At 49.5% G+C, this 27,760-nt stretch overlaps 1 protein-coding gene across 5 annotated transcripts in view; it reads right to left on the reverse strand.

Annotated features, from left to right (window-relative positions):
• Nucleotides 1–27,760, reverse strand: part of TBC1D5 (TBC1 domain family member 5) — an 811,132-nt gene that overhangs the window by 735,923 nt on the left and 47,449 nt on the right. For 3 of the 5 annotated variants that reach the window (XM_069729958.1, XM_069729960.1, XM_069729961.1), the window contains one exon: nt 26,262–26,326. The gene's annotated coding sequence lies outside the window, so the exon portion shown is untranslated. Of the gene's footprint in view, nt 1–4,635; nt 4,710–26,261; nt 26,327–27,760 lie in introns of all 5 variants that reach the window. The other 2 variants (XM_069729963.1, XM_069729962.1) reach the window with 1 other exon arrangement.

Here is a 27,760-nt window from a genome sequence, read left to right on the forward strand (position 1 = left end):
CGCTCAAAAGACTGAACTTATGAACAACAAGTTCAACAAGACAGGGATTTAACAAATTTAATAGGCAGCCAATTAACCAACAAGTGTATTTTTGGCATTTGGAAGGAAATCAAAAACTGCCCAATATAACCTCCATGCAGATGTTGACGTGGCTTAGATTCTAACCCAGGACTCCAGAGCTTTCCAGTATGACACCATGCTGGTCTAATTGAGAATTTATATAGGGAAACAAACTTATTAATAGTAAAAAATGTTCACGCTGGAGGTTACATCGCCACTAGTGATGAGCGAAAGTGCTCGGATAACGTGTTATCCGAGTATGTTCGGGTGTTATCTGAGTATCTTGGGCGTGCTCAGATAATATGTTTGCGTTCCTGTGGCTGCATGTTTTGCGGCTGTTAGACAGCAGCGACATATGAGCGGATTGCCTGTTTGTTACGCAATCCCATTGAGGCTGTCTAACAGCAGCAAATCATACAACCACGGGGACTCGACCATATTATCTGAGCACGCCCAAGATACTCAGATAACACCCGAACATACTCGGATAACACAATATCCTAGCATGTTGGCTCATCACTAGTGGCGATGTAACCTCCGGCTCCTTCACACAGTCCATCACAGGCCAAGCCTCCCCATGACATCACTTTTCAGAGCACACTGCAGCGCTGCTGGATGAGCTGTTCAAAGCACAGACAAGAAATCTTTGTGTTCTGTGCTTTGAACAAGTCAGCCAGCAGCTCTGCAGGGAACTGTGAATGATGATGTCATGGTGGGTATGGCCTGTGACCACTGGCAAGTTTAGGTGGCTCGGAAGGTACACAGGGAGGGACAGAAGGGCTAGCATCATGCAGGCTCCACAAAGAACAAGCAATCAGCTTGAAACCTTAGCAATAGGGGATAGAGCTGGGCGTTCCTGAATGCTAGGTTTACATGAGACTACTTGAATACATTATATGACTCATTGCTGTCCTACAGTACAAGGAGCCAGCAAGTGTCAGCATCAGTATGGTCACTAACAGCAGGAGTGTCATGATCTTACATACTTGGTGAAGTAGGAGGAATGTTAGGAATATTAAACTGTATGTGCAGCAATTTATCCATCTTGAGACTGTATAAGAGTCTCTAGATGGTGCTTTGCTGGTGGAGTAGGCAGGAACTCAGTCATAAAGTATAAGGCCTCATTCACACGTTGAATATTTGCAGTTTTTTTTACCTCAGGATGTGTAAGCCAAAACCAGGAGTGGAACAATCAGAGGAAAAGTATAATAGAAACACGTCACCACTTCTGCATTTTTCACCCACTCCTGGTTTTGGCTTACAAATACTGAGGTGACATACTGACCAAATACTGCTACTGTGAACGTGACCTAACAGTATCAACTCACTTGAAAGTCATTTTTATTGCAAAGTTCCAACTACAGATATAAAAAATTAGGATGGATGTGTCTTTAAGGCGATTCGCTGAAGAGCTAAACAATTTTATTCTTTCTTCACAAAACTTCTCACAGCTTGATCATAGGGTAATATTACAAAAATATTCCACATTCTACAAAGCTTTTGACGCTGCTCATTACTAATCAATCTTGGCAGGAAAACTGTTAGTCGTCTGTGTAAAGTATTTGCAAATGAATATAACATTGTGAAAAAAACTCACCGGAACATAATTAAATAGGACAGAAGAACGTTATTTTATAAAGCACAGGCCCTAAAACAACATTATTTTCTCAGCTATTTAATATCAATCTCAGTCTTTCATTACATGACTGACTTGCCTTTAGGAACTGAGTTTCATATACGGTATATCTTTTTTTCCTTCGTTTTTCTCTAAAGGAGTTGTCTCACAACATCAATTCCCATGTATATACCCACGTAGGGCACACCACTCCTGCTAAGGTGGACCGAGAGCATCCAACCAGTTCAGAGGCCGCCATGCTTTTGAATAATCGCTAGTTATTTGCATCACTTGCTGGAAATCTATTGCCTAAACATGGTTTCATTGGTGTATCAGCACTTTATTCGGGGGATTAGAGAAGTTGGACCCATGTTGTTCAGTAGACCAGCGTGTTGTCTTCATTACATAACCCCACTAATTGCATTGATTTTGTCTCTTACTTACCAATGTTACATATCATTCCTACATACAGTACTTGGCCATAAATATGTGGTCACCCCTCCTAATTATTGAGTTGAGTGTTTACCCACAATCTCAGCATAGAATCAAGCACAAATCCATGCAATCTCCCCATATATATTAACTGGTTGACCAATTGTAACCTAATGTGTGTGGGAACCTTTAGTTTAGTGAGAAAATAATGTCCCTTTTACACTAAATTATGTCTTCCTGTCTCTATCCATCAATTATTGTAAATTACAATCACTTTCTGACTTATTGGTCAACCAAAACCAAAGTTCCTAATAGACTCCTGTGGACACAGTCATTCACATAATGGACTGGGAACTAGCTGGTCAAGGAGACTACACCCATAAAACCATGCAAATACTAGGATTTCATCAGCTCACCCAACCAGACGTATTAGAGTCCAATTCTCAATAGACATGTGCAGAGCACGGATCACCACCAAGTTCCTGCTGGCCGACTCCCAGGTGAAAATGCAAATCACTCACTTGTCCAGCTCATGCAAACATTGAATGGAGGAGATAAAAACAGAATAAAATCTTGTCCTTTATTAGTGCATCATAACAACAAGCGGACACGTTTCAGGCAATACTGCCCTTAGGCTTCTTTCACACTTCCGTCTTGAGACGGCCGTCATGATGCGTTGGCGCGACGTATTGACGGATGTTGTAAAAAGATTGGGAGGGAGAGAGAGAGATTTTTCCCGGACTAGAAAATCCTTCCGGGCATGCTCAGAATGAAAAAACGGGATACGTCGCTGGATTCCTGTGTTTGACGGTCAGCGACGGATCCTGCTTCCATAGGCTTCCATTATAGCCAACGACGGACAGCTGAGGACCCGTCGCTGAGCGATTTTCAGACGTGCAGAAAAAACGTTCCTCTGAATGTTTTCTCCTCCCGACGGACCGCTATTTTGCTAATGATCCAGTGCACGACGGATGAAACGGATGGCCATCCGTCGCTAATACAAGTCTATGGAAAAAAACAAGATCCTGCAGAAAAATTTGCAGGATCCTGTTTTTTCAAAAATCTATGGATTTCGACGGGTGGAAAAAGACGGAAGTGTGAAAGAGGCCTTACGCTACTTTCACACTAGCGTCGGAATCTCCCCGTCGCAATGCGTCGGGGAGAGATTCCGACGCTAGCGTTTAGCGCATTGCACAATGGAGGCAGCGGATGCATTTCTCCGGCGCATCCACTGCCCCATTGTAAGGTGCGGGGAGGTGGGGGCGGAGTTCCGGCCGCGCATGCACGGTCAGAAAAAGCGGTCCGTCAGGAGCAAAAAACGTTACATGTAGCGTTTTTTGCTCCCGACGGTCCGCAGAAGCACGACGCATCCGTCGCTCGACGGATGCGACGTGTGGCAATCCGTCGCAAATGCTTAGTCAATACAAGTCTATGGGGAAAAAACACATCCTGCAAGCACTTTTGCAGGATGCGTTTTTTCTGCAAAACGACGCATTGTCACGGATTGCAGAAAACGCTAGTGTGAAAGTAGCCTTAGTCATAGCATAATAAAAACACATTACAACACAATATATATAAAGGCACATAACAAAAGGCTACAACCAATCACAACACATTTCAATTAACTATATATCAAACACCTGAGTACCCATTGGACAAAGACACACACATTTATGGGTATTTTATGTATTTACATATATTGGCAAAGGGTATTTTTATATTTTTACAATTTGCATTTTCAATATTGAATATAGACTTAGTGGCTATAACATTTGTATAACACTCAGGTTGGGCAGATTGTGTGTGACTTTGTCCAATGGGTACTCAGGGGTTTGATATATGGTTAATTGACATGTATTGTGATTGGTTGTAGCCTTTTGTTATGTGCCTTTATATATCGTGTTGTAATGTGTTTTTATTATGTTATGACTAAGGGCAGTACTGCCTGAAATGCGTCAGCTTGTTTTTATGATGCACTAATAAAGGACAAGATTTTATTCTATTTTTATCTCCTCCATTCCATATTCGCATGAGCTGGACAAGTGAGTGAAACCCATAAAACCAGTAATGGAAGTTGGCTTCCAATCCTAAGCTAAGGACCCACGTAGACAGGATTATCCATGCCATTAAACAGCCACAAATCAGCCACATACCGATCGGGAGGGTTGCACACAGAACGATCGTTAGTATGTTTGTTCTGTGCCCATAAAATCTCATACCTATTTACATTTGGTGATGTCCTGCCCATAATGATTATTATTTTTAAGCTTGCTTAATTATTATTACACCCAATGAACATAATGCCCATTTTTGGGTGATTGTCGGCCTGACTGCATAGAAGGGGCCAATAGTCGGGGAATAAGCGTTTCCATAAGTGCTCGTTCCTAAATTATTGGCTTGTCTACAAGAGCCATAAATTCGGCGAAAGTAGGCTTCAAATAAAAATGGGAAAACAGATAAATATATAACAAAAGGATGTTAGAGTGGACATTTCTCTGGGGCTTGTTATTACTATAGGGGGGACTTACCCTTACAAAGATCTGTACAAACTCGTGTTTGATGTGAAGTAAACAGCACTGGCCTGGAGAATATGTCACTCAACCTAATAGATAATAATCAAATGAGAACATACATATATTTTTTTCACTAGGAATAAGCTTGATTCTAACATATTTCCAGGAACTCGAGTTAAGACTTACACTACTGACCTCACATATGTATTCTTATATCAAAAAGATGTAAACGTATGCTATCAAGTATAAAGGGAAAAATCAGATAGCGGACTGATAAGAAGCAGACATTGACTTCTTTGACTATGAAGGAATGTAATGTTCTCAAGAGCTGTCGCTTCGGTACACTACAAGGCTTTGAAGTGAAAATAGTATCAAAGAAACTACAAGTGGCTACCTGTAAAGATCCTTCAAAACTATTTCCACAGACATGAAGATGTGGGCTCCATTTAAAAAAAAAATACAAATGTGTAATCAGTTTCCTCTCCAGAAACGTACAAGGCGGCTACAAGACAGCTGCACACAGAGCAACTACAGAAAAATAAAGGGAATTACTGTTTAAAATTTGATTGGGAGACTGGAATAAGCCACTTACCCCTCAACATAAGTAGTAGTTGGCTCAATACATTTGATTCACCATGTACAGATGAATACAGAATCTCATAATTCATTCAACAAACTATCTAGCTTTTTGTTATACGGAAGCAGAGGTCCTCGCGGTGATGGGGTGAATATGAATGGCTTATTTCATCACAAAGAATTTAAAGAGAATCTGTCTGCCCAATCCATTGGCAGCAGGTATCAGGCACTGACTGTGTGAACTTAGCCAGGTATGTTTAACACTGAACCGCTGCAGGGATTCAGAAAAAGAAATACTTTAATAGCCAGCGGCTTGTCCCCACCCGCTGCCCTTGACTGACAGGTCTGTACCTACATGCACGTATAGGCAAAAGCCTGTCATTTCAGGGCAGCGGGCGGGAAGAAGCCACCAGGTACATGCATGTCCAACTAGAAAGCACGGATTGGGCAGCATGTATTAGCTGTCAGGTTCACTTAAAGATTACATAAGAACATTTTGGATATTGATCTGGAGAAAAATGAGCAGCAAAACAAGTATTTTACCTCTGAGACCTTGCTGGAAGTACCATGTGGTTAATGTGAAACTCTTTGCTTTGTTGAAAAGATAGCAAAGACAGGAGTAGCTCCAACTAAATGACCTAGTTACTATAGATTCCTCCTTCGCCATGTGTAGTGGTCCCCTGAAGTCTCTTTTTTGAAGAAAATTGTCGGGACACATGGGAAGCGTCTAGGGAGAGTGCAGGGCACATATAATAGGGCTAGCTGCGGACTACCCTTGTTAGGGCGGGAGCTGAAGGGGTACTTGGATATTACAGCCAATATGGGGCTTTGTAAGGTCCATTTCTGATCCTCTTCCCTGGACATCTACACAGGATGACCTGCTATACCCCCAAAGCCAGTCCACTGATGACCGACTCCTGAATTGGCGAGAACGTTCCTTTTCACATTTACTAACCCACCATGGTGGGTATGCGCATTCTAATGTAAGGACGTTTCGAGTACGTTTGGGGAACTCTGTGACCATTGTCATCTGTATTATTCATTTCCCCCAAATGTGCTCCTCATTTGTGATATCTTGCTCGCCCCCAGTCTTGTATACTCCTCACTGGGTTTAAGCCTGACATATTAGATACTGGAGCTGAATCAAAATTCCTATAGTAGAGGATCTAGACTCCTTAGTTTGATAATCCTTGCAATATTATTCCTCCATATTAATTCTATTTAGTTGGTCTTCCCTCGGCTTTGAAGAGAAGCTTGTTCTATCTTACAACAGCGTAACCCCTTTCTGATGGGAAATTTGCACAGTTTTCTTTTCTCTATATTATACTGTCGGTATTAAATGTTATATATTAATTTAAAATTACCTATTAAAAGTAACATTTTAGAATTTTTACACCCTCTGCTGCCATTACTTAACTGCTTTGGATATTATTCCTTGAGAGATTCTCTGCAAATCCTAACTTGAAACCCTCACAAATCCATTATTTAACATGTCAAGGTAGCAGATGTATTTGCACAGGGCTCCTGACCTCCGGGTCATTGGGGGTCCCAGCAGTGAAGCCACCATCAAATATAGATTTATTACTTATAGGTATAGGAAAAGCTTTTTAGGCTTTATTTATATAAAAAAGGTGCATTTGGATAACTATTGAAAAGTTTCACTTCAAAACAGAACCTGTCAGATTTAACGAAGCTATTAACCTGCAGATATAGGGTTAATTTGTAGGTTAATAGTGTTATGAAAGTGCGTGGCTGCAGTACTGAAAGTGCAGCAACCAGAAGAAAATGAACTTTATTTCTCCTGGGAGCCTCCGGCTTTCAGTCATGCAGGCGTGCCCAGAGGGATTACAGTCACCGCTCATATCACTGAGATCCGCAGCTGTAAGCACGCCCCGGCACTAACTAACAGCCGGTTTCGCACTGATGCACTATAATTGCTCCTGGCACACCTGTATGCCTGAAAGTTGGCAGCTCCAGAGAGAAATAAAGCTCATTTTCTACGCACTTTCACTCCTGCAGCTGGGCACCTTCATAATGCTATTTACATGCAGATTAACCCTATATCTGCACATTAGTAGCATTATCAGACCTAACATGTTCCCTTTAATAGTTCATTTTTTTGAAGATGGCTTCAAAAAATAACAATAAATCATTACACTTTTGCTGATGTAATAATATTAACGATGATGATGATAATAAAGAAAAGGTCTTGGAAAAAATAATATCAATAATAAAGTATAATTCTATTTTTATTTAAATATATACCACATTAATTGGGCACACTGAGGAGTATCTCTATCATAAACGTTAAAAAAAATGTATAATGGAAGAATAAACTAAATGTATATAACTTTTTATTCGTGCAAATATTTAGATACATCAGCAATAACCAAATTATGAATACTCATAAATAGTGTTGAGCATTCCGATACCGCAAGTATCGGGTATCGGCCGATATTTGCGGTATCGGAATTCCGATACCGAATTCCGATACTTCCCGCGTATCGGATACCGGAATCGGAAGTTCCCAGAATTCAAACTGAACGCAGCAACCAATGAGGAATGATTGGAAGTGTGGGCACATCCTGTTTAGCATGGTGGGCATGTAAGTACTGGCAAGGCTTGGATTGGCTGCTGAAATGATGTCACTCTGCACTATAAAAAACGCTGCCGCCATTTTGCGCTCACTCTGCTGTGATTTCAGTTAGGGACAGGACGCTGTGTTCTAACTGAGGGCCAGTCGAGCTAGCTAATTGCTTTATTTTCCTTTCCAAAGGCTAATTTAGCAAAACGCTGTGTGTTCTTCACTGTTCACCTTGCTCTTGCCTTGCAGCGCTGTTTTAACAGCGTTCTGCAAGGTCTCTGTGTGTGTGTGTGTGTGCAGCTCACTCTGTAGTCTGTGTGCAGCCATATACCCAGTTGTATTCAGCTCAGGGGGGGTTCACACTGCCTCACACAGTTGTCCTTTTTTGCTCTTAGTGCAGCCTGCTGCACATTTTTTCTCAAATTTCCTATTAGTGTTTTTCCACCAGTCTCCAGCTCTATTGTGGAAAAACACTACATAGGATAACCTAGAGGGGGGTTTTTGGGCCTTGCAGCGCCGTTTACGGCTGTCTGCACGGTCTCCGTGTGAGCCCAGCTCGCCCTGTAGTCTGTGTGCAGCCATAGCCGGTTGGATTCAGCTCAGGGTTCGTTACTGGCTCATACCTAGAGAAAAATTTTACTTTTTTTCAAATAGTGCAGCCTGTTTAAAATTTGAAAAACAAAAATTCCTATTAGTGTCTTTCCACTCGTATCCAGCTAAATAGTGGAAAAACACTATATAGGATAACCTAGAGGAGGGTTTTTTGGCCTTGCAGCGCCGTTTACGGCTGTCTGCACGGTCTCCGTGTGAGCCCAGCTCGCCCTGTAGTCTGTGTGCAGCCATAGCCGGTTGGATTCAGCTCAGGGTGCGTTACTGCCTCATACCTTGAAAAACAATTTCCTTTTTTTCAAATAGTGCAGCCAGTTTAAAATTTGAAAAAAAAAATTCCTATTAGTGTCTTTCCACTCGTATCCAGCTAAATAGTGGAAAAACACTATATAGGATAACCGAGAGGAGGGTTTTTTGGCCTTGCAGCGCCGTTTACGGCTGTCTGGACGGTCTCCGTGTGATTTAAACTAGCTCTGTAGCCCGATCTGCACCAAAAAAAAAGTTAAGTTCACCAAACACAACTTAACACTTGTGTAGGCCACATTTGAAAAATAATAAAGTTTAGTCCACAATTTACAACATTAGTGTTTCTTACACCTGTTAGGAGGAGCATTTCAGGAATAAGCACACTAAGGCCTTAGTACTTTTCTGCTTATCTTTATCTGTCAACCAAGATGAAGAGGGCAGGGAGTAAGGCACGTGGGCGTGGGCGCGGAGCAGGGAAAGGAGCAGGGAGAGGACGTGGTGATTCTGTGCCTGCTGCGGGCGCCGGTGACTCGTCGTCACTCAGTTTCAGCAGGGAACAGTCCTTCATGCGCAGCTTTGTCGGAGAGCGCCGTGCACCGCTGCTACGTGAAGACCAAATTGAAGCCGTTGTCGGGTGGATGGCAGCTAACGCCTCGGCATCGACTTCAGTTAGTGCCACATCCTCTCAGGCACAGAGCACTGGAGAGCAGCCATCTGTCTCTTCACCACCTGCCAAATTGGCCAGGCAGTCAGAGAGCCCAGGACAGGAGCCGTCTCTACTTCTGTTCTCTGAATCTCTTGGCTTGGAAACAGGGGGCCAGCCAAGCAGCATTGGAGAAATGGAAGAAGAGGCAGTGTGCAGTGATGCCCAAAAGCTTTATCTCTCTGACTCTGAAGAGGCAGGTGGGCCAGTGCCTCCAGTGACCACAGCGCAGTACGCATCTGATGATGAAACTCAGGTGCCGCTTTCTGATGCGTACTGTGCTGCCGAGACTACCCAGGAGGAGCAGTTGGTGGCAGAGTGTAGTGGAGATGATGAGGTCCTTGACCCATCGTGGCGTGAGGAACAGGAAGGTGGTGGGAGCAGCTCTGAGGAAGAGCTTCCCCTTACGGGCCAAAGAGGGAGAGGGAGGGGGAAGACTGCGGAGCCTGTAGCCTCCACTTTGGCACCCGTTAGGAGCCTGTCTCTTTCCAAAGCCAAAAAGGGTGCTCCCAAGACTTGCAGTGCCTGGTCCTTTTTTGACACAGTTGCAGATGACATTTGTTTTGTCAAATGCAAGCTGTGTCATCAGAAAGTAAAAAGAGGTAAAAGTGTCAGCAACCTCAATACCACAAATATGTGGAAACATGTGCGGAACAGGCACGCGGTGGAGTTACAGAAACACAGTGAAGACGTAGGCCAACCAACAGCGGCAGCTACCACCTCTTCATCTCGTGTTGCCTCTTCCTCCACTGTTGTCCAGAGACCTAGTGTAATTCCACCCACAGCACCACCTTCCCAGTCATCCTCACACTCCCAGTCTACTCTACAGCCATCGGTAGTCCAGGCATGGGAGAAAAGGCGGGCATTCTCGGCCAACCACCCCCGAGCACAGGCTCTGAATGCAGGCATTGCCAAACTGTTGTCCCTGGAAATGCTCTCGTTCAGGCTGGTGGAGACTGACAGCTTCCGTGACTTGATGGCATTGGCAGTCCCACAGTACAAGGTGCCCAGCCGCTTTTACTTCAGCAGGCAGGCTGTCCCTGCCCTGCACAGGCATGTTGAGGCAAACATAAAACATGCGCTACTGAACGCCGTCAGTAGCAAGGTCCACCTCACCACCGATGCGTGGACCAGTCAGCATGGACAGGGGCGATATGTTTCCCTCACTGCCCATTGGGTTAATGTTGTTGAGCCAGGTACAGATCGTGCGAGTGGCGCAGGACGTGTCCTGCCCACTCCAAGGATTGCAGGAATCCAGTCTGTACGCATCGACTCCTCCTCTTACACCAGTTCCTCTGATTCCTCTCTGCAGGATCCGTCACAGTCCACCTCCACATGGACCCGTGAACGTTTACCTATGACCGACATGAGCACAGCCGTGGCCAAACGTCAGCAGGCCGTCTTGAAACTAGTTTCATTGGGGCATCGAAGCCACACAGCGCAGGAGCTCTGGAATGCCATCAAGCAGGAGAGCGATGTGTGGTTACTGCCAGCGAATCTCCAGCCAGGCATGGTAGTGTGTGACAATGGCCGAAATCTGGTGGCAGCTTTGGCCCTTGGCAACCTCACTCACATCCCATGTCTGGCACATGTGCTCAATTTGGTTGTGCAGAGTTTTCTGAGGGACTATCCGGATCTTGATGCCCTGCTGCACAAGGTCCGCCTAGAGTGTGCTCACTTGCGGCGTTCCAGCTTGGCCAGATCCCGCATTGCTGCTCTGCAGCGCCGATTCCGCCTTCCGGAACACCGCATCATATGTGACCTACCTACCCGGTGGAATTCCACGTTACATATGTTGGAGCGGTTGTGTGAGCAGCAGCAAGCAGTTATGGAGTACCAGCTGCATCAGGCGCAAAGAAGTCGCAGTCAGCGCCGATCAGACTTCACAACCACAGAGTGGGCCACTATGAAGGACGTCTGCCAGGTTTTGCGTCCTTTTGATTATTCCACGCGGATGGCAAGTGCAGATGATGCACTAGTCAGCATGACTGTCCCCCTTATCTGCCTGCTTCAGCAAACTTTGCAAGGGTTAAGGGATGATGTGGTGGAAGAGGTGGAGGATGAGGAGTCACCTTTTCCATCAGCTTCTGGAGAGTCAGCGCCACGTGGTTCCTCACAAAGGGGTACGCAGGGGCCAATTTGTGAGGAGGATGAGGAGGAGTCAATGGAGGAGGAAGAGCTCCGTCCAGAGGAGGGAGCGACACAATTGTCCAGTGGTCAGTGTGTACAGCGAGGGTGGGGTGATGACGAGCGGGCAGAGATCATGTCTCAAGCAGGGGACAGCGTTTCTGGGCCAGTTGGCACTCTGCAGCACATGGTGGATTTCATGCTGCAGTGCCTGAGAAACGACCGCCGCATCGACCACATTCTCAACATGCCTGATTATTGGGTGTTCACCCTCCTCGATCCTCGCTACCGGGACAACGTCCAAAACCTCATCCCTGCGTTGACCCGGGAGCGTAAATTGCGGGAGTACCACGACACACTGGTGAATTCCATCATCTTCTCCTGTCCAACTGAGAGGAGTGCTGCTAGTGCTTTACAAAGCAGCTCAGTGCGTCGAGGCAGTGGGGGAGGCTCTGCCCAAAGAGGGAGCAGAAGCAGTGCCTCTGCCCAAGGCAAGCCCAGTATGGCACAACTCTGGCACACTTTTGTGTGCCCGCCCCAAATGTCTACACCATCACCGGCGGCTCCAGTCAGCAGGAGGCAACGGTTCCGTCAGATGGTGACAGACTACATGGCTTGCCCTCTTACTGTACTCCCAGACGGCTCTTCCCCGTTCAAGTTTTGGGTCTCTAAGCTGGATACATGGCCAGAGCTAAGCCAGTATGCATTGGAGGTGCTGGCTTGCCCTGCGGCTAGTGTCTTATCGGAACGTGTCTTTAGTGCCGCAGGTGGTATACTAACAGACCGTCGCATGCGACTATCCTCCGATAACGTTGACCGGCTTACTTTCCTGAAAATGAACCAGGCCTGGATCTCGCAGGAATTTGCCACTCCTCTGCCTGATTAAGTAATTGGGTGTCATCCAGGTCTCCTGCTGTGTTCATCTTTCTACCACCTGAACTGCTATTCCTGGGCTCCAACACCGCCAGTTGCGGCTCAGAAGTGCAGGCTGCACAGTAAAAACATACGACCCAGTGTTATTGGGTTTCAGTAACGTCAGCTGATCCCCAGCTGTGTAGCCGGCAATGTGTCCTGCGACCGCCACGCTGGCACAACAACCTAAATGTAAGGGAACCTGTCCCCCCCCCCCCGTCGTTTGTTACTGAAAGAGCCATCTTGTGCAGCAGTAATGCTGCACAAGGAAAAGGTAGCTCTTTTTTTTTTAGCTCTTTGCACACGCAGAACTTAACACTTATAAAATGTGTTCACTGATACCGTTATACCGTCCCGGAGCTGGGACTTTCCTTCGTAATGTGACGCAGCACAGCAGTCATTCCTACCCCCTTGGTGCCATGCGCTGCCTCCTCAGCGTTGTTTTAAGCTGTCACGGAGCCTGCGCTGTTCTGTTATCCCTTGGGCATGCCCTATTTGCGCTGCCTGTCTTCTGACATAATTTGGTGTCAGGCTGGCTGCGCCTGTGCGGCCGCGCTGCCCGAGATCCCGCCTCGCAGTGTCTTCTGATTGAGTCACACTGCGGGCCTGGGATCCATGGGCATGCGCAGTGCATATCTTCCCCTCGGGCTCTCGCTCATTTCCCTCCGCCTTCTTTAGACTGTGCGCCGTCAGCTGATCCCTAGCATGCCACGGCCGTGACACCGCACAGTCTGAAGAAGAGGGAAGGAGGGGAGTGAGAGTCGAGGTTATGCACTGTGCATGCCCATGGTTCCAAGGCCCGCAGTGGGATTACGTTAGACGAGACTGCGAGGTGGGATCTGGAGCAGCGTGGACGCACAGGCACTGACAGCCTGACACCAAATTATGTCAGAAGACAGGCAGCGCTAATTGGGCATAGCCAAGGGCTAACAGAACAGCACAGGCTCCGTGACAGCTTAAAACAACGCTGAGGAGGCAGCGCACGGCATCAAGGGGATAGGAATGACAGCTGTGCTGTGTCCCATTACGAAGGAAATTCGCACCTCCGGAACGGTTTAACGGTATAAAGGGACACATTTTTAGTGTTTACTTCGGTGTTTGCAAGGAGCATAATTAAAAGAGCAACCTTTTCCTTTTGCATCCTTAGTGCTGCACAAGATGGCTCTTTCAGCTACAAACGTCTTGGGGGGGGGGGGTTAAAGGTTTCCTTTCAACTTGCTCCAATCAGGCTTCAGCCTACACTCTGTTCCTCTGCTCCTCCTGCTGTCCCTGGGCTCTAACACCGCCAGTTGGTGCCTGGAAGTGCTGTGTGCACAGTCAACAGTCGCTCCTCTGTTATTGGGGTTCAGTAACGTCAGCTGATCCCCAGCTGTGTGTGTGGCAATACCTCCAATCTGCTCCTCCTGCTGTCCCTGGGCTCTAACACCGCCAGTTGGTGCCTGGAAGTGCTGTGTGCACAGTCAACAGTCGCTCCTCTGTTATTGGGGTTCAGTAACGTCAGCTGATCCCCAGCTGTGTATCCGGCAACGTGTCATGCGACCGCCACGCTGGCACAACTAAAATGTAAGGGGACCTGTCCCCCCCCCCCCCCAAGGCGTTTGTTACTGAAAGAGCCACCATGTGCAGCACTAATACTGCACAAGGGAAAGGTCGCTCTTGAAATTATGCTCCTTGCAAACGCTGAACTACACACTCATGTAATGTGTCACCTCACACCGTCCAACCGTCCCGGAGGTGGGACTTTCCTTTGTAATGTGACGCAGCACAGCCGTCATTGCTACCCCCTTGGCACCGTGTGCTGCCTCCTTAGCGTTGTTTGATTCCGTCAGGGACCCTGCGCTGTTATGTTATCCCTTGGCCATGCACAGTTTGCGCTGCCCGTCCTCTGACTCATTTGTTGTCGTCCTGGCTGCGCCTGTGCGTCCACGCTGCCCGAAATCACACCTCGCAGTGTCGTCTAATGTGATCCCACAGTGGGCCTGGTATCCATGGCCATGCGCAGTGCATATACTAGCCTCTCACTCCCCTTCTTCACGCTTCTTCAGACTAGGCGGCGTCAGCTGATCCCTAATAGCATGCCACGGCCGTGACGCCGCACAGTCTGAAGAAGCAGGAAGGAGGTGAGTGAGAGGCGATGATATGCACTGCGCATGCCCATGGATCCCTGGCCCGCAGTGGGACTACATTAGATGACACTGCAAGGTTGGATCTCGGGCAGCTTGGACGCACAGGCACTGCCAGCCTGACACCTACATGATGTCAGAAGACGGGCACCGCTAACTATGCATGGCCAAGGGATAACATTACAGTGCGGGCTCCGTGACAGAACCAAACAACGTTGAGGAGGTGGCGCCCGGCACCAAGGGGGTTGGAATGACGGCTGTGCTGTGTCACATTACAAAGGAAAGTCCCACTTCCGGGATGGTTTGACGGTGTGAGGGGACACATTATATGAGTGTGTACTTCAGCGTTTGCAAGGAGCATAATTTTCGGAGCCACCATTTTCCATGTGCAGTATTACTGTTGTACAAGATGGCTCTTTCAGCAACAAATGCCTGGGGGGGGGGGGGTTAAAGGTTCCCTTTCAACTTGCTCCACTGCAGGCTTCGGCCTACACTCTGCTCCTCTTTGATTCCCTGGGTTTCAACACTGTCAGTTGCCACCTGGAAGTGTTGTCTACACAGAAAAAACACTAGGTGATGTGTCAGTGGGGTTCAGCACCGCCAGCTGTTCCCCTGCTGTGTAGTCGGCAACGTGTCCAGCACAAGCCACGCTGGCACAACAGAACAAAAGCTGCCACCAGTGCAGGCTTCGGCCTACACTCTGCTCCTCTCCTCCTCCTGCTGACCCTGGGCTCAAACACCGCTAGTTTTTGCCCGGAAGTGCTAGCTGCACAGAGAAAAACACCAGCCAATGTGTTAGTGGGGTTAAGCAACGCCAGCTGTTCCCCTGCAGTGTAGCCGGCAACGTGACCTGCAAACGCCACGCAGGCACATGAACTGAAATTAAAGGGAACCTGGCCCCACCCCCCCAGGTGTTTCTATGTATAACAGCCACCTAGTACAGCAGTACTGCTGCATTTGTACAAGGTGGCTGACTTTTTCTCCTTGCCCACGTGGAACTCAACACGTACAAAATGTGTCTCATTGAGACCATTCCACTGTCCCTGAGGTGTGACTTTCCTTTCTAATGATACGCAGCACCCCCCTTGGTAGCGTTTCCCGTCTTTTGTGATCATGGTTAGCTGGCTGCGCCTGTGCATCCGCCCTGCTAGAAACAACGCCCCTCGTTGTCATATTTATTTTGTCAGCGAGGGTGTGGTTTATGGGCACGAGCAGTGCATATGTTCGCCTGTCTTAACTCATCTCCTTCCGCCTTCTTCAGACTGTGCGGCCTCCTGGCCGTGGTAGGCGATAAGGGATCAGCTGAGGCCGCCCAGTCTGGAGCAGGTGTAAGGACATGTGTAAGCGGCAAACCTATTTACTGCACAAGGCCACGAATCCCAGCCACGCAGTGTGATTTTTTGAAAACACACTGTGGGTCTGGGATTCATGTCCATCGCTAACCGCAACGGCCGACATGAAATGAGGTCAGAAGACAGGAAGCGCTCACAGCGCATGGCCAAGGGATCACAATAGCGCAGACTCCTGTACAGCAAATAACAACGCTCAGGAATCTGCGCCCAGTACCTAGGTGCAAATTTTGACACCTGTGCTGCGTCTCGTTAAAAAGACAAGTCACGCCTCCACAACTGTTTGACAGTATAATGGGCTAAATAGTGTACGTGTTTTAGTCAGCGTGTGCAAGGAGCAAAACAAATAGAGCAACCTTTTACTTGTGCAGCATTAATGCTGCACAAGGTGTGGCTCTTGTACCTTGCAACACCTGAGGGGGGTTAAAGGTAACCTTTGAAATTGGTTCAACTAGGCTTCGGCCTACACTCTGCTCCTCTCCTGCTGACCCTGGGCTCAAACACCGCTAGTTTTTGCCCGGAACTGCTAGCTGCACAGAGAAAAACACCAGTCAATGTGTTAGTGAGGTTCAGCACCGCCAGCTGTTCCCCTGCTGTGTAGTCGGCATCGTGTCCAGCACAAGCCACGCTGGCACAACTGACCAAAAGCTGCCACCAGTGCAGGCTTCGGCCTACACTCTGCTCCTCTCCTCCTCCTGCTGACCCTGGGCTCAAACACCGCCAGTTTCTGCCCGGAAGTGCTAGCTGCACAGAGAAAAACACCAGCCAATGTGATAGTGGGGTTCAGCACCGCCAGCTGTTCCCCTGCTGTGTAGTCGGCATCGTGTCCAGCACAAGCCACGCTGGCACAACTGACCAAAAGCTGCCACCAGTGCAGGCTTCGGCCTACACTCTGCTCCTCTCCTCCTCCTGCTGACCCTGGGCTCAAACACCGCCAGTTTCTGCCCGGAAGTGCTAGCTGCACAGAGAAAAACACCAGCCAATATGTTAGTGGGGTTCAGCACCGCCAGCTGTTCCCCCGCTGTGTAGCCGGCATCGTGTCCAGCACAAGCCACGCTGGCACAACTGACCAAAAGCTGCCACCAGTGCAGGCTTCGGCCTACACATTGCTCCTCTCCTCCTCCTGCTGACCCTGGGCTCTAACACCGCCAGTTTTTGCCCGGACATGCGAGCTGCACAGAGAAAAACACCAGTCAATGTGTCAGTGGGGTTAAGCACCGCCAGCTGTTCCCCTGCTGTGTAGCTTGCAACGTGACCTGCAAACGCCACGCAGGCACATGAACTGAAATTGAAGGGAGCCTGCCCCCCACCCCCAGGTGTTTCTATGTAAAACAGCCACCTTGTACAGCAGTACTGCTGCATTTGTACAAGGTGGCTGACTTTTTCTCCTTGCCCACGTGGAACTCAACACGTACAAAATGTGTCTCATTGAGACCATTCCGCTGTCCCTGAGGTGTGACTTTCCTTTCTAATGATACGCAGCACCACCCTTGTTAGCGCTGCCCGTCTTTTGCCATCATTGGTTAGCTGGCTGCGCCTGTGCGTCTGCCCTGCTCGAAACAACGCCCCTCTGTGTCTTATTTTTTTGAACAGCGAGGGTGTGATTGATGGGCATGTGCAGTGCATATGTTTGCCTGTGTTCACTCATCTCCTTCCGCCTTCTTCAGACTGGGTGTCCTCATGGCCGCGGCAGGCGATAAGGGATCAGATGAGGCCGCCCAGTCTGAAGCAGGTGTAAGGACATGTGTGAGCGTCAAACATATTTACTGAACAAGGCCACGAATCCCAGCCACGCAGTGTGATTTTTTGAAAACACACTGTGGGTCTGGGATTCATGTCCATCGCTAACCGTAACGGCCGACATTAAATGAGGTCAGAAGACAGGAAGCGCTCACAGCGCATGGCCAAGGGATCCCAATAGCGCAGACTCCTGTACAGCAAATAACAACGCTCAGGAATCTGCGCACAGCAGCTAGGTGTAAATTTTGACACCTGTGCTGCATCTCCTTAAAAAGACTAGTAGTCACGCCTCCACTACTGTTTGACAGTATAATGGGCTAAATAGTGTACGTGTTTTATTCAGCGTGTGCAAGGAGCAAAATTAAATAGAGCAACCTTTGACTTGTGCATCATTAATGCTGTTTAAGGTGTGGCTCTTGTACCTTGCAACACCTGAGGGGGGGGTTAAAGGTAACCTTTGAAATTGGTTCAACTAGGCTTCGGCCTACACTCTGCTCCTCTACTCCTCCTGCTGACCCTGGGCTCAAACACCGCTAGTTTTTGCCCGGAACTGCTAGCTGCACAGAGAAAAACACCAGTCAATGTGTTAGTGGGGTTCAGCAACGCCAGCTGTTCCCCTGCTGTGTAGTCGGCAACGTGTCCAGCACAAGCCACGCTGGCACAACCGACCAAAAGCTGCCACCAGTGCAGGCTTCGGCCTACACTTTGCTCCTCTCCTCCTCCTGCTGACCCTGGGCTCAAACAACGCCAGTTTCTGCCCGGACATGCGAGCTGCACAGAGAAAAACACCAGCCAATGTGTTAGTGGGGTTCAGCACCGCCAGCTGTTCCCCTGCTGTGTAGCTGGCAACGTGTCCTGCAAACGCCACGCAGGCACATGAACTGAAATTGAAGGGAGCCTGCCCCCCCACCCCCCCAGGTGTTTCTATGTATAACAGCCACCTTGTACAGCAGTACTGCTGCATTTGTACAAGGTGGCTGACTTTTTCTCCTTGCACACGTGGAACTCAACAAGTACAAAATGTGTCTCATTACAGACCATTACAATGTCCCTGAGGTGTGACTTTCCTTTTTAATGACACGCAGCACCCCCATTGTTAGCGCTGCCCGTCTCCTGACATCATTGGTTGGCTGGCTGTGCCTGTGCGTCCCCCCTGCCCGACACAACGCCCCCTGTTGTCTCATATTTTGACTGCGAGGGTGTGATTGATGGGCATGAGCAGTGCATATGTTCCCCTGTCTTCACTCCCCTCCTTCCGCCTTCTTCTGACTGTGCGGCCTCATGGACGCGGCATGCAATAAGGGATCAGCTGAGGCCGCCCAGTCTGAAGCAGGTGTAAGGACATGTGTGAGCGGCGAACATATTTACTGCACAAGGCCACGAATCCCAGCACCGCAGTGTGACTTTAGGAAAAGCCACTGTGGGTCTGGGATTTATGGACATCGTTAACCGCACCGGCCAACATGAAATGAGGTCATGAGACGGCCTGCACTAACAGGGTATTGCCAAGGGATAACACAAGAGCGCAGTTTCCTGTACTGCAAATAACAACGGTAAGGAATCTGCGCACAGCACCTAGGTGTAAATTTGTACACCTGTGCTGCGTCTCCTTAAAAAGACTAGTAGTCACGCCTCCACTACTGTTTGACAGTATAATGGGCTAAATAGTGTACGTGTTTTATTCAGCGTGTGCAAGGAGCAAAATTAAATAGAGCAACCTTTGACTTGTGCATCATTAATGCTGTTCAAGGTGTGGCTCTTGTATCTTGCAACACCTGAGGGGGGGGTTAAAGGTAACCTTTGAAATTGGTTCAACTAGGCTTCGGCCTACACTCTGCTCCTCTACTCCTCCTGCTGACCCTGGGCTCAAACACCGCTAGTTTGTGCCCGGAAGTGCTAGCTGCACAGAGAAAAACACCAGTCAATGTGTTAGTGGGGTTCAGCAACGCCAGCTGTTCCCCTGCTGTGTAGTCGGCAACGTGTCCAGCACAAGCCACGCTGGCACAACCGACCAAAAGCTGCCACCAGTGCAGGCTTCGGCCTACACTTTGCTCCTCTCCTCCTCCTGCTGACCCTGGGCTCAAACAACGCCAGTTTCTGCCCGGACATGCTAGCTGCACAGAGAAAAACACCAGCCAATGTGTTAGTGGGGTTCAGCACCGCCAGCTGTTCCCCTGCTGTGTAGCTGGCAACGTGTCCTGCAAACGCCACGCAGGCACATGAACTGAAATTGAAGGGAGCCTGCCCCCCACCCCCAGGTGTTTCTATGTATAACAGCCACCTTGTACAGCAGTACTGCTGCATTTGTACAAGGTGGCTGACTTTTTGTCCTTGCCCACGTGGAACTCAAAACCTACAAAATGTGTCTCATTGAGACCATTCCACTGTCCCTGAGGTGTGACTTTCCTTTCTAATGATACGCAGCACCCCCCTTGGTAGTGCTTCCCGTCTTCTGACATCATTGGTTGGCTTGTTGCGCCTGTGCGTCCGCCCTGCCTGAAACAATGCTCCTCGTTGTCTTATTTTGACTGCGAGGGTGTGATTGATGGGCACGAGCAGTGCATATCTTCACCTGTCTTAACTCATCTCCTTCCGCCTTCTTCAGACTGTGCAGCCTCATGGCCGCGGCATGCGAGAAGGGATCAGCAGAGGCCGCCCAGTCTGAAGCAGGTGTAAGGACGTGTGTGAGCGGCCAAAATATTTACTGCTCAAGGCCACGAATCACAGCACCGCAGTGTGACTTTATGAAAAGGCACTGTGGGTCTGGGATTTATGGCCATCGTTAACCGCACCGGCCAACATGAAATGAGGTCATAAGACGGGCAGCTCTAACAGGGCATTGCCAAGGGATAACACAAGAGCGCAGACTCCTGTACAGCAAATAACAACGCTCAGGAAGCTGCGCCAAGCACCAAGGCGTTATTTGGGACACCTGTGCTGCGTCTCCTTAAAAAGCCAAGTCACGCATCCACTACAGTTTGACTGTAGAATGGGCTAAATTGTGTACGTCTTTCATTCAGCGTGTGCAAGTAGACAAATTAATAGAGCAACCTTTCACTTGTGCAGCATTAATACTGCACAAGGTGTGTCTCTTGTACTTTGTAACACCTGAGGGGGGGTTAAAGGTTTCCTTTGAAATTGGTTCAAATAGGCTTCGGCCTACACTCTGCTCCTCTCCTCCTCCTCCTGCTTCAACACGGGCTCTAACATCGCTAGTTTTTGACCGCAAGTGCTAGCTGCACAGAGAAAAACACACGCCATTGTGTTAGTGGGGTTCAGCAACGCCAGCTGTTCCCCCCACTGTGTAGCCGGCAAAGTGTCCTGCAAACGCAACACAGACACAAAGCTGCCTCCAGTGCAGGCTTCGGCCTACACTCTGCTCCCCCTGCTTACCCTTAGCTCCAACACCGCTAGTTGGGGCTCTAGGAAGACAATCTTTAATAGGCAACGCATCTGGGTTCCAGCACCGCCAGCTGGTTCTCGGCAGTGTTCTTGTCACAGGTACTCCCTCGTGCCAAGCCTGGTTTCAGCACCGTCAGCTGTTTCCGGGTTGTGTCAAGCTCACTGAGACGCCTATGCTTGCCCCGTCGTGGTGCGGTCGGGTTAGCCAACTCCAGGGTGCCTCCAGTTTAGGAGCTTCCTATGTGGGCTGCGTGAACTGGTAGTCAAGGCTGGTTCTGTAGTGCCAGTAGGCCCAGCTCCCCCTGTAGGACTGTTGGGGTTCGGTAACTGCGGCTGCCTCGCGGTCTAGCTGTTCTCTCCTCTCCTGTGGGCCTTGGGGTCCACCACCTGGTTCCAGCACCGTCAGCTGGTTCCGGGCCGAGCCTTTGGCTTAGGTGCCTCCTCCTGGGTATCCGAGTTCCGCCAACGTCAGGCGGTCCTTGGTAGTGCTTTTAAGCGCGTGCACCTACAGCTTAGTAACCGGGTTCCAGCACCGCCAGCTGGTCCTCGGTCGTGCCATTGGCTCTTGCACACTGGGGCAACGCATCTGGGTTCCAGCACCGCCAGCTGGTTCTCGGCAGTGTTCTTGTCACAGGTACTCCCTCGTGCCAAGCCTGGTTTCAGCACCGTCAGCTGTTTCCGGGTTGTGTCAAGCTCACTGAGACGCCTATGCTTGCCTCGTCGTGGTGCGGTCGGGTTAGCCAACTCCAGGGTGCCTCCAGTTTAGGAGCTTCCTATGTGGGCTGCGTGAACTGGTAGTCAAGGCTGGTTCTGTAGTGCCAGTAGGCCCAGCTCCCCCTGTAGGACTGTTGGGGTTCGGTAACTGCGGCTGCCTCGCGGCCTAGCTGTTCTCTCCTCTCCTGTGGGCCTTGGGGTCCACCACCTGGTTCCAGCACCGTCAGCTGGTTCCGGGCCGAGCCTTTGGCTTAGGTGCCTCCTCCTGGGTATCCGAGTTCCGCCAACGTCAGGCGGTCCTTGGTAGTGCTTTTAAGCGCGGGCACCTACAGCTTAGTAACCGGGTTCCAGCACCGCCAGCTGGTCCTCGGTCGTGCCATTGGCTCTTGCACACTGGGGCAACGCATCTGGGTTCCAGCACCGCCAGCTGGTTCTCGGCAGTGTTCTTGTCACAGGTACTCCCTCGTGCCAAGCCTGGTTTCAGCACCGTCAGCTGTTTCCGGGTTGTGTCAAGCTCACTGAGACGCCTATGCTTGCCCCGTCGTGGTGCGGTCGGGTTAGCCAACTCCAGGGTGCCTCCAGTTTAGGAGCTTCCTATGTGGGCTGCGTGAACTGGTAGTCAAGGCTGGTTCTGTAGTGCCAGTAGGCCCAGCTCCCCCTGTAGGACTGTTGGGGTTCGGTAACTGCGGCTGCCTCGCGGCCTAGCTGTTCTCTCCTCTCCTGTGGGCCTTGGGGTCCACCACCTGGTTCCAGCACCGTCAGCTGGTTCCGGGCCGAGCCTTTGGCTTAGGGGCCTCCTCCGGGGTATCCGAGTTCCGCCAACGTCAGGCGGTCCTTGGTAGTGCTTTTAAGCGCGGGCACCTACAGCTTAGTAACCGGGTTCCAGCACCGCCAGCTGGTCCTCGGTCGTGCCATTGGCTCTTGCACACTGGGGCAACGCATCTGGGTTCCAGCACCGCCAGCTGGTTCTCGGCAGTGTTCTTGTCACAGGTACTCCCTCGTGCCAAGCCTGGTTTCAGCACCGTCAGCTGTTTCCGGGTTGTGTCAAGCTCACTGAGACGCCTATGCTTGCCCCGTCGTGGTGCGGTAGGGTTAGCCAACTCCAGGGTGCCTCCAGTTTAGGAGCTTCCTATGTGGGCTGCGTGAACTGGTAGTCAAGGCTGGTTCTGTAGTGCCAGTAGGCCCAGCTCCCCCTGTAGGACTGTTGGGGTTCGGTAACTGCGGCTGCCTCGCGGCCTAGCTGTTCTCTCCTCTCCTGTGGGCCTTGGGGTCCACCACCTGGTTCCAGCACCGTCAGCTGGTTCCGGGCCGAGCCTTTGGCTTAGGTGCCTCCTCCTGGGTATCCGAGTTCCGCCAACGTCAGGCGGTCCTTGGTAGTGCTTTTAAGCGCGGGCACCTACAGCTTAGTAACCGGGTTCCAGCACCGCCAGCTGGTCCTCGGTCGTGCCATTGGCTCTTGCACACTGGGGCAACGCATCTGGGTTCCAGCACCGCCAGCTGGTTCTCGGCAGTGTTCTTGTCACAGGTACTCCCTCGTGCCAAGCCTGGTTTCAGCACCGTCAGCGGTTTCCGGGTTGTGTCAAGCTCACTGAGACGCCTATGCTTGCCCCGTCGTGGTGCGGTCGGGTTAGCCAACTCCAGGGTGCCTCCAGTTTAGGAGCTTCCTATGTGGGCTGCGTGAACTGGTAGTCAAGGCTGGTTCTGTAGTGCCAGTAGGCCCAGCTCCCCCTGTAGGACTGTTGGGGTTCGGTAACTGCGGCTGCCTCGCGGCCTAGCTGTTCTCTCCTCTCCTGTGGGCCTTGGGGTCCACCACCTGGTTCCAGCACCGTCAGCTGGTTCCGGGCCGAGCCTTTGGCTTAGGTGCCTCCTCCTGGGTATCCGAGTTCCGCCAACGTCAGGCGGTCCTTGGTAGTGCTTTTAAGCGCGGGCACCTACAGCTTAGTAACCGGGTTCCAGCACCGCCAGCTGGTCCTCGGTCGTGCCATTGGCTCTTGCACACTGGGGCAACGCATCTGGGTTCCAGCACCGCCAGCTGGTTCTCGGCAGTGTTCTTGTCACAGGTACTCCCTCGTGCCAAGCCTGGTTTCAGCACCGTCAGCTGTTTCCGGGTTGTGTCAAGCTCACTGAGACGCCTATGCTTGCCCCGTCGTGGTGCGGTCGGGTTAGCCAACTCCAGGGTGCCTCCAGTTTAGGAGCTTCCTATGTGGGCTGCGTGAACTGGTAGTCAAGGCTGGTTCTGTAGTGCCAGTAGGCCCAGCTCCCCCTGTAGGACTGTTGGGGTTCGGTAACTGCGGCTGCCTCGCGGCCTAGCTGTTCTCTCCTCTCCTGTGGGCCTTGGGGTCCACCACCTGGTTCCAGCACCGTCAGCTGGTTCCGGGCCGAGCCTTTGGCTTAGGGGCCTCCTCCGGGGTATCCGAGTTCCGCCAACGTCAGGCGGTCCTTGGTAGTGCTTTTAAGCGCGGGCACCTACAGCTTAGTAACCGGGTTCCAGCACCGCCAGCTGGTCCTCGGTCGTGCCATTGGCTCTTGCACACTGGGGCAACGCATCTGGGTTCCAGCACCGCCAGCTGGTTCTCGGCAGTGTTCTTGTCACAGGTACTCCCTCGTGCCAAGCCTGGTTTCAGCACCGTCAGCTGTTTCCGGGGTGTGTCAAACTCGCTGAGACGCCTATGCTTGCCCCGTCGTGGTGCGGTCGGGTTAGCCAACTCCAGGGTGCCTCCAGTTTAGGAGCTTCCTATGTGGGCTGCGTGAACTGGTAGTCAAGGCTGGTTCTGTAGTGCCAGTAGGCCCAGCTCCCCCTGTAGGACTGTTGGGGTTCGGTAACTGCGGCTGCCTCGCGGCCTAGCTGTTCTCTCCTCTCCTGTGGGCCTTCGGGTCCACCACCTGGTTCCAGTAACGTCAGCTGGTCCTCGGTAGTTCCATTGGCTCTTGGACCTTCGGCTACCCATCCGGGTTCCAGTACCGTCAGCTGGTTCTCGGCAGTGTCTTTTGCTCTTGTACCTTCTGCTCCCCATCCTGGTTCCAGTAACGTCAGCTGGTTCCGGGCAGAGCCTTTGGCTTAGGTGCCTCCTTCTGGGTATCCGAGTTCCGCCAACGCCAGGCGGTCCTTGGTAGTGCTTTTTAGCACGGGTACCTCCTGCTTAGTAACCGGGTTCCAGTAACGTCAGCTGGTCCTCGGTAGTTCCATAGGCTCTTGAACCTTCGGGTAGCCATCCGAGTTCCAGTTCCATCAGCTGGTTCTTGGCATTTTCTCAGCCTTCTTGTACCTTCTGCTACATTTCCAAGTTTAAGACCCTAAAGTCGACGACCCGGAAGACCACCCCGATGACGACGACCCGAAAGACCACCCCGATGACGACGACGACGACCCGGAAGACCACCCCGATGACGACGGCGGAGACGACGACGGCGGAGACGACGACGGCTGAGACGACGACGGCGGAGATGACGACACTGGAGACGACGACCCTGGAGACGACGACATGGAAGACCGAGAAGCAGAAGAACAAGAGGCTGCAGAACAAAGAGCAGAAGAACATTAAGCATAAGACTTAATATCAGAGCAAAAGATATTATCTAAATTATATGCAGAAGAAGACTAAGCAGTGTATAGGGGCGAGTCCGTTCTTCCTCGTGGTGCCCCTGGATAAAGCCTGATGCTGCAGGCCAAACTGAACGCGGACAAATGTAACTTTTGTGACTGGCAGAACGGAAGGTGTAATCTTCCAACTTTTATAGATAACAACTACGGGAATGCCTGTCACAAATGAGAATATGATGAAGAAGTAGAATAGGAAGAATAATAACAGTGGAATAAAAAGAATATGTAGAATAGGAAGAATAATAATAGTTGAATAAAATGAATATGAAGAATGTAATAAAAAAAAAAAAATAGGTAGAAGATGAAGAAGAAGATGAATAAGGTGAAGAAGAAGTTGATGTCAAAGATGCTGATGATGATGAAGATGAAAGTGTGGGAAAAGTAAAAAAAAAAAAGAAAAAAAAGAAGGGGAAGGGCGTGGAATAGTGAAACATCAATATCTGACAAAATAAAAAAAAAATTTACATACTCAATATCTTTTTCACTCTGAACGTCGTTAAAAAAAAAAACATGCTATTCTATTTGATTGGGCTAAACCTCATTGCCTTTAATGTCTCCGCCACCTCCCACAATACATCCTACATTATTCTTAGTTGTTTTCCTTGATGTAGAATGAACCTACAAGGAAAGAAAGGGTTTATTTTAATTCCGATATTTTGGTCCCATTGACTTGCATTGGGATCGGGTATCGGTATCGGCGATATCCGATATTTTTTGAATATCGGCCGATCCCAACCGATACCGATACTTTCCGATATCGGAAGGTATCGCTCAACACTACTCATAAAACTATGAATACACCACAGTGCAATGTGGAATCTCATGACATTCCCTCTGGGTAATCGATACAGATGTTACCGAATACCCCGAAAAGTCTCCAGTAGCCAGGAATAATACTTTTTACAGATGTACGGTACTATATTCATTTTATTTTAGATTTGTCTAGTAACATTACCTTAGCAGCTGCACGTCTCCCACTGGGTCCGGCTGATTCCAAAGCACAACCTGTCCACCTTCTCCCTAAGAAAGACACAAACAGGTTTAGTTCTTTACCAGTCATAATTAATCTGAAAGTGTCTCAGCAGGGCAGGGTGTGTAACGCACGTCATATACACAGTCTGAAGATCTTTCTTAATGTTGTTATTCTTATTAAATATGGTTAACTAGATGGTGGTCCGATTCTAACGCATCAGGTATTCTAGAATATGTATGTATGTATATAGCAGCCACATAGTATATAACCAAAAACACATGGGCTACTTGCACAGTGAACAAGTCTGTAGAAACCTGTTCACACCACCAAAGAACTTGAAGACACAAAAGCGCACAGAGAGGTCAAAAAATACTCTGTTGTAAAAAAGTCACAGTAAATAAGCAAGTGCTAGTCAAAAAATGAAAAAACACAGGGTATTTAGTTAATACGTTTTTTTGCAATAGGCCACGTAGTATATAGGAGCCATGTAGTATATAGCAGACAAATACTACGTGGCCTGTGCTATATACTATGTGACTGCTATATACATACATACATACATATTGTAGAATACCCGATGCGTTAATACAGGCCACGCAATATATAACAGTGGCCACGCAGTATGTAGCACAGCCCAAACAGTATATAATAGCCCACGTACTATATAACACTGCCCGCGCAGTATATAGCAGCCACGCAGCATAAAACACAGGCGATGTAGTATATAACACAGGCCACGCAGTATATAACACTGGCCACGTAATATATAGCACAGCCCACGCAGTATATAACACTGGCCACGTAATATATAGCACAGCCCACGCACTACATAATACAGCCCACCTAGTATCTAACACAGCCAACATAGTATCTAACACTGGCCAGGTAGTATATAGCAGCCACGCGGTATATAACACAGCCCACGTAGTATATAGCAGTGTGGGCACCATATCCATGTTAAAAAAATAATTAAAATAAAAAATAGTTATATACTCACCCGCCGGGATCCAATCCAGCAAAGCTCTGGCGATGCGCGCGCGGCTGCCGCCATCTCCTGTTCCCAGGATGCATTGCGAAATTACCCAGATGACATAGCGGTCTCGCGAGACCGCTAAGTCTTCTGGGTAATTTTGCAATGCATCTATGGGAACGGAAGCTGGCGGAGGCCGCGCGCGGCTCGGCGGACTACGGAAGGTGAGAATAGCAGGTTTTTGTTTTTTTTATTATTATTTTTAACATTACATCTTTTTACTATTGATGCTGCATAGGCAGCATCAATAGTAAAAAGTTGGGGACCCACAGGGTTAATAGCAGCAGTAACGGAGTGCGTTACCCGCGGCATAACGCAGTCCGTTACCGCTGGCATTAACCCTGTGTGAGCGGTGACTAGAGGGGAGTATGCGGGCGCCGGGCACGGAATACAGGGGAGTAGGGAGGCACTAATCGGACTGTGCCCGTCACTGATTGGTCGCGGCAGCCAT

This window comes from Ranitomeya imitator, chromosome 6, assembly GCF_032444005.1.
Source record: "Ranitomeya imitator isolate aRanImi1 chromosome 6, aRanImi1.pri, whole genome shotgun sequence".
In the NCBI taxonomy this organism is placed as follows: Eukaryota; Metazoa; Chordata; class Amphibia; order Anura; family Dendrobatidae; genus Ranitomeya; species Ranitomeya imitator.